Source organism: Populus nigra, chromosome 17 (genome assembly GCF_951802175.1).
Source record: "Populus nigra chromosome 17, ddPopNigr1.1, whole genome shotgun sequence".
NCBI classification, from domain to species: domain Eukaryota; kingdom Viridiplantae; phylum Streptophyta; class Magnoliopsida; order Malpighiales; family Salicaceae; genus Populus; species Populus nigra.
The window spans coordinates 3,891,694-3,904,012 of NC_084868.1; the positions used below are offsets into that span (position 1 = coordinate 3,891,694).

General features: G+C 32.6%; 1 long non-coding RNA gene and 1 pseudogene across 1 annotated transcript; one reads left to right on the forward strand and one right to left on the reverse strand.

Moving 5' to 3' along the window:
- The first annotated feature begins 9,798 nt into the window (after positions 1–9,798).
- On the forward strand, positions 9,799–10,806 carry LOC133677519 (uncharacterized; annotated as a pseudogene).
- Positions 10,807–11,080: 274 nt separating this feature from the next.
- On the reverse strand, positions 11,081–11,843 carry LOC133676484 (uncharacterized). The gene is made up of 2 exons (XR_009835617.1): positions 11,547–11,843; positions 11,081–11,436 (listed from the first exon to the last, which is right to left on the reverse strand). It is a non-coding gene; the product is annotated as an uncharacterized LOC133676484 (long non-coding RNA).
- Between the last annotated feature and the right edge of the window lie 476 nt (positions 11,844–12,319).

Below are 12,319 nucleotides of genomic sequence, written 5' to 3' on the forward strand. Positions count from 1 at the left end.
GCAATCATAACTGTTGGCCGATTATGAGGAAGGGGTTTGGACTCCTTCTTCTTCCATGGCTTCGGCCACTTTTGTCTTTCCCTTAGTCATCCTTTTTTTCTAGCATTTAAAGGTGGTACATGCAACTGGGTATGCAACTGTTGCAGGCAGATTTTTAGGGAGAGGAAGAAGGCAAGAGCATGCAGCTCGTTTTGGAAAGAGTGCCTCTTTCTCTCTCCTTAATGCATTTATACCCCTCTTAAATGCAAAGAGGTGTTTGGATATTGGACCAAGATTGTCCTTATCCCCCTTTTGGGTTATCCTTGGGTTGGTTTCTATTCCCATTCTCCCCTAGGGTAGGCCGGTCCAACATAATTTTTTTTTTAAGTTTTATAGTGTCGCTGCCGATTTTTAAATCGGCAGCGAGAACTGTGCCACTACCGATTCATAAATCGATAGCCAAACAGTGCCACTATCGATTCAGAAATCAGTAGCCAATAACTACATCGTTTTCGATTCATAAATCGATAGCAAAATTGTGTCGCTACCAATTCAGAAATGGGCAGCCAGTTATGCCGCTGCCGAATCGACAGCCAAAAACTGTTTCACTGTCGATTCAGAAATGGGTAACCAAAAACTTTACCACTGTCAATTCAAAAATTAGCAGCCAATTATGCCGCTACTAAATCAAAAATCGGCAGCCAAAGACATATTTGCACTGTGCCGCTACCGATTTCTAAAATCGGCAGCGATGGTGGAGTCATTTCAACTTTACTTCTCTCTCTTTTTGGATGTTTACAATCCATTATTCAATTATTATTCAATAAAGAATCATATTGCACTAAAGTATCATTAAATTCTCTAACTATAACATGTTTTATAATAACAAGTCTGATAATATAATATATCTTTAATTGATGGTAAATGCTTGTTTTGAATGCAGGTGTGTCTCACAATTCAAAGGATTGATTGATGTGATTAACTATTGAAATTAAGAAGACAAAGAAAGGACTAAGAGAAGAGATGCTGGTTCAAACTTGAACATCATTCTGTTATTGGATCATAACTAGAGTTGTAGACCTTGGATTTAGGTCTGCTTTATATGGATGGAAAGCTAAGACATAAATCTAAAAATTTCATGGGAGTTCAAGAATCAATTCTACCATTTTCAAGTTCAAATCTTAGCAACAACGGAGAAGCCAAAATATGTCCTGCAACTCAGACACTGTTCGGTATTCAGCTCATATCTTGAGTTCTAGAAGTCCAAATGAGCTCTGATTTTTTTTTTGTTAGAAAGCTGAGACAATTGTCCACAACTTTCATAAATACAATGGGCTCTAATTCTGATGTTAGCAATGATGTTTTGGCCAGCCAACAATATCAATAACCAGTAGCCAACAATGTCAAAAACCAGCTACCAAATCAATGGTTGGCCACCAACTAAATAGTTTGTCAACCAATCAATAGTTCCAAATTTTAACCTATAAAAGTAAGCATTTGCCATTTATTTAGTCATCCTATTTTTCAGATCAAAAACATCTTCTTGCTTTCTCTCTTTGTAATGTTCAAGTTTTCTTTCTTGCTATATTAATTTCTTATTTATGCTTTTTTCATTTCCTTTTCTATACTTAGTTAACTTATATCATGTATATGTTCTTATATTGTTTATTTATGTTTTTCTTCTTCATTATTTTTAGCTAAGTTAATTATGTCAAGGTGAAAAGGTTTCACTAGTGGTGTTAGATTAGGTATAATATAAACTCAACATGGATTTTAATGTTTATATCCAAGAAAGATTGTTATTAACATGTTTTATCTTTTTATCTTACTAATTCTTAATACCTTGCTTGTTAAATGGTTAGTCTAGATTTATGTTGTATAATACTTAGTACATCAAATGCTTCATCCTTCATAGTCTTCGGCCGATATCGTTATTATGATCGGAACTTGATTTGTTATTAACATAAGCTAACAACATGAATGCCTGATGATATTTATAAGTATGGTGTTACTTAGATAAGATGATTAATATGATCATGTTAATAATTTATAATGAGCTAATAACGATAAATCATCCGATTGGAATCTCCTTTGTGTGTGGTTTCTAGTTGAGTAATAAAAAGAGTTTATATTATATTTATTTGAAATATCATTAATGAATCCTCTAACCTTGACATCTATTTTATCATTGTTTAATCCTTACACCAATATCACATCCCAAAACTCTCTTCAACTCCTTTTCTGTTATTATTCTCTTCAAATCTTTCTCTTTATTTGTAATTTATATAGTTGACCTCCTGCGGTTCGACCCCGGTCTTGCCGGGTTATTTATTACTTTGACACTCCTGTATTTGAGATACGACATCAACTCTTTGATCATGTCACTACTCATATGGTTAATTAGATAAAAACAATATCAGTTATCAGTTACCACTAATGTCATTAGTCTCCACATCATGAAAGATTAATCAAACAATATCAATTATTAGCAACCCTTTTGTCTAGGACTTTATGCCTATAAAAAAAACTTGTAATTCAGCATTATTAATAAGCATAAAAATAGAGAGAATACCTAAGAGAGCTTAGAGAGAAACACTTAATAAAAATATACCTTCCTCTCAATCTTCTTCTTATTATTGAGTTCTTGACCTTTCATTGTTGTGTTGATCTTATTCCACACCTATACCTCTTCCAACAAATGGTATCAGAGTTTAAGTTTGATTATTTGACAAAGTCAATCCAAACTTTCTACTCAATGTCCTAGGTTGACAAAAGACAACTATGAAACTTGGTGTATTCTAGTAAAAACTTGGCTAAGTTCCCAAGATGCATGAGAGATAGTTGAAAAAGGCTTTGAGGAGCCTATAGATGGAGCAATGTTGACTTTAGCCTAAAAAAGACCATGCAAAATGCATAAAGAAAAGATCAACAAGCACTAAAATCATCCAACAATGTTTGGATGATACCACTTTCAAGATAGTGGCCAATGTAACCACCTGCCAAGCAAGCATGAGAAGTTTTGTAAGAATCAAACCAAGGAGCTGACAATGTGAGAAAGGTATATCTACAGAAGCTATGTGGTTACTTTAAAAAGTTACAAATGCTTGAATCAGAGAATTTTTCAAAATACTTTGCAAGAGTAATGGTCATATACAATAAAATAAAGAGATATGGAGAGAAGATAAAAGAGACACATGTGGTAAAGAAGATCCTATGCTCAATGCAAAAGAAGTTTCATTATATGGTTGTATGATAGAGGAATCGTGAAATATGGATGTCCTTTTAATACAAGGTCTCATAAGAAAATTATAAGCCCATGAGAAAATAGTCAATGAGATTCAAGAGGATATGAGTGCACAAGCACTTTTTTCAAAGCAAAATAGTTTTGGATATTCCCATAGGGGTAGAGGACATGGACAAAGTAAAGGAAGAGGAGCAAGAGACAGATTTAGAAGAGGAGGCCAAGTAGCCTCAACAGGTAAACCGGTCAACCACATGAAGCAAATTGGTCGACCGATTATCCTAACAGTAGCAATTTGATATCTAGGTTTGACAAATCAAAAGTTAAATGCTATAATTGTCAAAAGACAAGTCATTATTCTATGGATTATTGGATTTCAACCATGAAGGTTGAGGAGAATGCAAATCTTATGATAGAAAAGGAGAAGGAAGCTACCTTACTAAGGTCATAGAGAGAATGCAAGACAAAGAGAACATGTGATATCTAGATAATGGAGCCAAAACCACATGTGTGGAGATAAAGACAAGTTCATAGAACTTGATGAAGCAATTAAAGGTAATGTCACCAAGGTTGTTAAAATTGCGAGTTAACTCGTAAAATTGTATGATTTTATGAGTCAGTATATGTTTAACGTGTGAAATTGTTTTAAAAACTCAAAAATGGTTAAAATCAGGTGAAATCGTGTAAAAAAACAATTTAAAGATTGTTTTAACGATTTCAACAAAAAAAATAAACTGCAGTTATTGTTTCCTCCAGGCTCTAATTTTCCAATTGCTATTGGTTATTAGGTAAATGTTCTTCACTTCTTTTTATTAGCTAATACACACACACATAGAGAGAACATAAGTTATAGAACATTTACCCTAAATCCCTAATCTCTTTCTCTATTAACAGCTCATAGCTTCCTCTTCAATCTTCATCAATAATAGTAGGCTGCAACGCTCTCCTTTTTTCCCATCATTAACGGCTCGCGGCTTCCTCTTCATCAACAGCGGCAATGCTCTCTTTTTTTCCCCATCATCAATGGCTCATGACTTCCTCTTTATCAACAGCGACAAAATGTCTATTGAGTCAAAATGTGAAAATAAAGAGTCATGGTACTGAAGATTGAATTATCTATGAATCTATAGAATATTGATGGATAGTGGTTTTCTCTTAATTCAACTGCCTAATTATATGTGAATCTATAGAATATTGCTAGATTTGTTTTGTTCAATAAAGGGGGCTATATTTAACTTGATGGGCTGAATTTGATGTTCTGCATCATAGGTGGTGTTCTCCATATCTTTAGTTACTGCTTATCTGGTTCTGCTATGTGAATAAGTTATAATTGATGGAACTGAATTTGCAGTTTATGGCTAATTGGCTTTGTGGATAGTTTATTGCTTAAACTATAGTCTAAGTGTTAAATTATATTGTTTATAGTTGAGCTTATTGACTGGAGAGGATATCTTCTTTTTCTTGCCTAGATGTTGGTGGTGCAACAAACTTTAATTCAATGAGATAGCTCATATGGGATGTTTAATGTCTAGATGCACTCTGCTTAAGGGATTTATATTCCTGGTCATGATTATAGTTTTCTAAATTGTCACTACAATTTTCATAATTGTCTTCGAATTCAAATGGTTTTGGAAATTGTTGAAGTTGTATATGGATAAAAATGTTGATTCTCTATGATTTAAAGTTTATTTGTTTTAACCTTACAAATGTCCCCATTACTGGCTGCATTATTGTTCTAACACATGTATTATGGTACTTCTTTTTTAACAAAAATTTAATTACAATCATAAAATATTTGGATTGATTACAGGGATGATTTGAGTTGATTCTTAAATTGTTGAACTTATGGCATCTAGAAAAAATTCTTCTAGTAATAGGCTTGATGTGGGATGGCAATATAGTATAGATATTGATAAGAATTCTAGAAAAGTTCAATGCAAGTATTGCAAAAACAATTATCAGTTGAGGTATTTTTCGTTTCAAACAATATTTGGTTTGCACTCATAAGGATGTTGAGCCATGTCAACAAGTACCAGAAAATGTTAAACAGATGATTTTGGGTGTTTTGGTGAAAAATCTAGAAGCAACTGAAAAGAGGCTCATCAATATATTGGAAATGATAATGATGATGAAATAAAAGAAATTAGCTCCAAAGACAAAGGAAAGAGAGCAGCTAGTGGTAGTGGAAGTACACAAACAACCCTAAATCAATTGCTAAAAAAGGATATTAGAAAAGAAGCATGTCGATAATTTGCAAGGTTTTTCTACACTAGTGCAATTCCATTTAATTGTGTAAAAAACCTTGAGTTTCTTAAGGCACTTAAATTGGTTGCAAAGTATAGGCCAGGTTTCAAGCCTCCATCCTACCATGATATTAAAGAGAAGTATTTGAAGCAAGAAGTGGATCAAACAATGAACTTGCTTAAGGAGTACAAGCTATAATGGAAAAAAAAAATAGATTGTTCAATAATGTCTAATGGATTGGCAGATAAAAAAAGACATTGTATTTGTAACTTTTTGGTTAATAATCCTAAAGGACAATTTTTTTGTCATCGGTGGATACTTCTAATATGTCCAACACTGCTGATAAGGTATTTGAGATGTTAGATGCCATTGTGGAAAGGATTAGGGAGGAAAATGTTGTCCTAGTCACCGATAATGCTGTAAATTATAAGGCAATAGGACAATTATTGATGGAAAAAAGAAAGAGTTTGTTTTGGACACCATATGTTGCCTATTATATTGACTTGATATTGGAAGATTTTGAGAAGAAGTTAGAGGTGCATCAAGTAACTATTGCTAAGGGGAGGAGAATCACCTGTTATTGCATATTTGACTCTAGGATGTTTGAATGATCATAAAATATAGTTGATGACTATGTTTACTTCCAAACAGTGGAGTTCATGTAGGTTTGCAAAAATAGAAGAAGGGAAACGAATTCAAAATTATATTTTGGACAACAGGTTTTCACATGATGTCACTATATGTATTAAGGCAGCATATCCTTTAATTAAAGTTCTTCGATTAGTTGATTCAGATGAGAAATCAGCTATGGATTTTATATATAAAGCAATTGATCAAGCAAAAGAGAAGATACAAGTGAATTTTGGTTCTGTGAAAAAAAAAGGTATATGTTTTGCTAATTTTGTATTTCAAATGTTGTCATCTAGTAATATGAATGTCTTTAGAGATACTTCCAATTGAGATATTCCTCGATTGTAATAATATTTTTATTGTTTTTTTTTATAGTTATATACCTATATGGAATATTGTTGATATAAGATGGGAACTTCAACTCCACAGACCTTTACATGCAGCAACTTATTATTTGAATCCTTATTATCATTATAATCCCAATTTTAAGGTTAATGCCAACATTAAAATTGGATTATATTAATGCTTAGAAAGGATGGTGTCTGATGCAATTGAAAGGTGCAAAATCGACCAACAACTTGAATCATTCAAGGATGCAAATGGGTTGTTTGGCATTGAAACTGCCAAGACAACAAGATATAAAAAAAAAACCTCCAGCTCAATGGTGGGATTCTTATGGGGATGAATGTCCAGAATTACAAAGGTTTGCAATCTGAGTTCTAAGCTTGACTTGTACTTCATCTAGATGTGAGCGTAACTGGAGTACATTTGAAATGGTGAGTTTTTTTATTTTTTTATTTTAAATGTTGAAATATTTGATAAAAATCTTATAAATTTGAATTGTTTATTTAAGTTCATATAAACCGAAGCAATTGTTTGGATCATAGAAAAATGAATGACTTGGTATTTGTAATGTGCAATCTGAAATTGAATGATAACCAAGTCAAAAGGCAAGTTGATGATTTTGGTGTAGTAGATGCTCTTTCATTTGATGATTATTGGATAATCGAAGAAAAAAAACATTCAAACTTTGATTTGCTTGGTGCTATTAACAGTGCAACATGAAGAAAAAATGGTAAAGAAGATGAAAGTGATGAAGAAGAAATTCCTAATGATGCTAAAATGGAGAATAATGATACTTAAGATGATTTGGAGATTCAAATTGATGACAATTTAGAGAATTCAAGGGGTTTTAAGTTAAATAACATTGATAATATTTGTATTGGTACTAGTAGTAGCACTAATGTTCATAATATTGGTGTTGGTGTACTAGTAGTGACACTAATAATCCTCTTGATGATAATGATATTGATGAATGTCTGAGGAATAATGAGCAAGATGAAGGCAATGAAGCTAATTTTCGTTTACATGACACGCCAGCATATTGTTTGTTTTAAGTTTGTTACTTGTTAGTTAATGAAAAGTTACTTAAATTATGTATGAATTTTTATTTGAACCATGTATTTTAAGATGTTTGAACTATGTATAAATTTTTATTTGAAGCATGTATTTTAAGGTGCTTGAACTATGTATGAAAAAAAAATTCTTTATGATTTTATGATTTTACGATCCATTTTTACAATCCGAGTTTATTTTACATTTTCCGTGCCGTGTCAAAAATACGTTTTTGACAACCTTGAATGTCACCTTTACAGATCATTCAAAGGTTGCCATCAAAAGAAAAGGTACGATTTTGATGAAACTAAAAGATGGACATCATCAATTTATTGGTGATGTCTATTATATACCAACGATAAAAAAAAAAAACAACATATTGAGTTTAGGACAATTGTTAGAAAAGAGGTATGAGATTAAGATGAAAAATCATACTTTGACATTACTTGACACTAAAGAAGTTATAATTGCAAAAGTAGCCATAACAAAGAATAAATGTTCTTGCTAAACATAGAGATGGATGTGCCTAAATGCATGTGTGAATGATGAAACTTAGCTTTGGCATATGAGATTTGGGCATATAAACTTTGATAGATTGAATATGATAACATAAAAGGATATGTTGAAGGGTCTACCATCCATTATACATCTAAATTAGTTGTGTGAAAGATTTTTAGTGGGCAAACAATTTTGCAAGAGCTTTTTGAAGGAGTCTACATCAAGAGCAAGTCAACCCCTATAAGAAATACATGTTGATGTTTATGTTCCTATCAAATCATGTTTGTTTGGTAAAAATCTATATTTTCTACTTTTTATTGATGATTATAGTAGAAAAAATTGGGTATGGTTCTTAAAAGAAAAATCTAACGTATTTAGTTACTTTAAGAAATTTAAGGCATTAGTTGAAAAAAAAGTGATGATTCTATAAAATCACTTAGGACGGATAAAGGGGTGAATTTTGTTCTAATGGTTTTAATGAGCTTTGGTGAAGATCATGGTATAACGAGACTCCTAACGATGTTTACATCCCCATAACAAAATGGGATGGTGGAGAGAAAAAATATAATCATCCTTAATATGGCAAAAAGCATGCTTGAAACCAAGAAGATACCTAAAGAGTTTTGGGCCAAATTTGTAGATTATGCTATCTACTGGTTAAATAGATGTCCTATCAAAGGCTTTGATAACATAACTCCACAAGAAGCATAGAGTAAAATAAAGTTATGTGTTTCTTACTTGAAAGTTTTTTAGAGCATTGGCTATGTGCATATAGATTATCAAGTAAGGAGCAAGCTAGATGACAAGAGCAAAAAGATGATCTTTTTGGGCTATGATCAAAAGTCCAAATGATACAAACTTTACAACCCTAACGAAGAAAAAATAGTGATTAATAGAGATGTTGAGTTTAATGAAGAAGGAGCATGGGATTGGAAGCTAAATGATGGTGAGAAATATTACTTCCTATTAGTTCTTAATGAAGAGGAAGAAAGATATGAAGATCATCAAGAACCTATAGTTACACCTTCATCTATACTAATGAGCTTAACTTCTCATTCTCTTTCTCCTTCTCTTTCTCCTTCTTCTTCTTCTAGTGAAAGGTTAAGTAGTGGCACTCCATCAAGTCCACCAAAAAAGATGAGGAGCCTTGATGAATTATATGAGGTAACTAATCCTATTGATAATGTAACATTATATTGTCACTTTACTACATGTGATCTTATAGTGTTTGAAGAAGCAATAAAAAATGCAAAATAAAGAATTGTTATGGATGAGAAGATTGCATCAATTGAGAAGAATGACACATGAAAATTGGTTTCTAAACCAAATGGAAAGAAGCCAAGAGGTGTCAAGTGGATCTATAAATAAAATAAGAATGCTAAAAGAAAAAAGCAAATAGGTGTCAAAAGCATATGATTGACTATGATGAGGTTTTTGCTCCCGTTGCTAGATTAGAGACCATTCAATTAATAATTGTCATTATTGCCTAATATAGATGAAGAATCTATCAAATGGATATCAAATTAGCCTTTCTTAATGGTTTTCTTGAGGAAGAGGTCTGCATTGAGCAACTTATGGGTTATGAAGTAAAAAGACATAAAGACAAGGTTTTAAACTTGAATAAAGTCTTGTATGGATTGAAACAAGCCCCAAGGGCTTGGTATAATTGCATTAATGGCTATTTCTTAGAAAATTAATTTGTTAAATCCTTTCATGAATATGTTATCTATATAAAGATCAAAAAGAGTAGTGATACTCTCATTGTATGTTTGTATATGGAAGACTTAATCTTTATAAGAAATAATCCAAAGATGTCTGAAGACTTCATGCAAGCAATGACCAAGGAGTTCAAGATTACGGATATTGGTCTCATGTCCTACTACTTAGGGATTAAGATCATACAAGGAGAAGATGGAATCTTTGTGAATCAAGAGAAGTTTATAAAGGGGTTCTCAAGAAGTTCAAGATTAATGATTACTCAAAAGTGAATACTCCAATTAAGTGTGGAGTGAAGATGTCTAAGAATGATAAAGGGGAGAGAATAAACTCTACAACATTTAAGAGATTAGTTGTAAGTTTGAGATATTTTTTATACACTCGTCTGAATATTCCTTTTAGAGTGGAACTTGTGAGTAGATTTATGGAGACACCTACTATGACCCACTTCAAAGTTTTAAAGCGAATTATTCGGCATATCAAAGGTACTATTGATTTTGGCTTATTTTATTGTTGTTCTAATAGCTTTGAATTTTTGGGTTATAGTGATAGTGATTAGGTTAAAGAAATGGATGATAGAAAGAGCACTACAGGTTTTGTTTTCTATATGGGAGACAAAACATTCATATGGAGTTCAAAGAAGCAATCTATATATATTCACTTTTTCAACATATGAAGCTGAATATGTAGCTACAATATCATGTGTTTGTCATTCCATATGGCTAAGGAGATTATTGAAGGAATTGTGAATACCACAAGAGAAGTCTACTGAAATATATATGGAAAACTCATCAGTCATTGCATTATCAAAGAATCCAGTATTTCATGATACAAGTAGGTATATTCACACAGGATTTCATTACTTGTAAGACTGCATTACAAAAAAGAAGTTAAAAGTCAAGTATGTAAAGACACAAGACCAAGTCACAGATATATTCGTAAAGCCACTCAAATATGATTTTTTTTTAATCAAAATGAGAGATGTGTTGGGAGTTATGAAAAAATAAAGTTTAAGGGGGGGTTTGAAAATAAATCAGATTTTAGATTCTAAAAAATCAGAAATGATCGACCGATTTAGTCGACATAATACAATTCTTGTTTAGATGAGGATTACCTTATATTAGTTTAATTCCTTAATTATTTAGAACTTTATGCTTATAAAAATACTTGTAATTCAGAATTATTAATAAACATAAAAATAAAGAGAGTAGCTAAGAAAACTTAGAGAGAAACACTTAATAAAAGTATATCTTCCTCTCAATCTGTTTTTTAGTCTTGAATTCTTAACCTTGCATTGTTGTGTTGATCTTATACCATATTTGTCTTACTTCCAACACTTCCAACAGGATTCAAATTATATTATGTCTTGAGTGAAGCTAAGCATAAAAATTCTATGTAGTCTTTAATATGTCTGTCGACCAAATCAAGCTTGTCATGTTAGGATCATTTTATGAAGCTAGAACTTGGCCAAGCTGGAAGCTGAACGCCTCTACTTTGTTACAGTATTTTAAAATGCAAAATTTTATGTATAATCGATCGAGTATGACTAAATATATCTACAACAACCGCTAAGAAGAGAAGCACAAGGAAATCACGGATTAGTGTAGTCTATATCTTCCAGGGAAGGCATTGGAGATCATGGCATGAACCCGTCCAAGTAGTTGCGCATTCAGGTCCTGTTGAATCACAGCACTTGCAAACAACTCCCAGCGTCGGAAAAATCTTGGAATATTCTACAAATCGCATGCTCATGGTAAGTAAGAGAACAATCGATCAATTTATAATCAACGTTTGAGAGACATGATCTTAAGTGTAAAATTGCGATATATATGTACGTACTTACTTTGTTGAGGTAGGGATGAAAGTGCCCTTGCTTCTATGGTTCTTTGTTTCTGGGATGCAGATGCAGTGACTATTAGCAGAAACAGAAGCAAAAATGGCTTAGGCATACCCATGTTTGATCCTTTTGTTTTCCGACAGCTAAACATGGACTTATATATAAACACACATACCCGCGCATGAATCATGGAGTTGAGAAGTTCAGCTGTATTTTCCGACCTCCAGAAATAATAATCACAGAGGCAAGTGGGGTGGCTTCAATTTGAAAGAAACGTCATCATGTCATATTATATAGACAGAATGAGCGATCGTGGATTGGTTTAATAATTGTGGAAAAATTGATCCAAGTTGGTAAGTTTTGTCTAGAAGCTGGGCTGGCTCTTTCTGTTTGAATTTGTTTACATGGGATTTAAGTGGGCTTCTAGATCAAACACTAGGATCGTGCCACACGTTTCCAAATTGCTTAATTTTCCACACAAGGGCCAAGGAATTGGGTGGAAACTTCCACCTTCATGTCACGGTTTAATTGATATTGACATTTAATAGACCTTCAATATTTGACATATCTGGGCCTTTGTCTGGTTTTATTGCTTGTCTGTGATTTTAATTTAAACTTTTAAAGAGGTCTATATCAGATCACACAGTGAAATCAGCCTTTACCGTCTACAATCTCTGCACTAAAAAGCTTTTTTCTATGTAGACTTTGTCGTGTGGTTCGGAATCTTGATCCAGAAAATGTCTCACGAGCATAGAATGGTAGCTAGGCTAGAAGTTGTT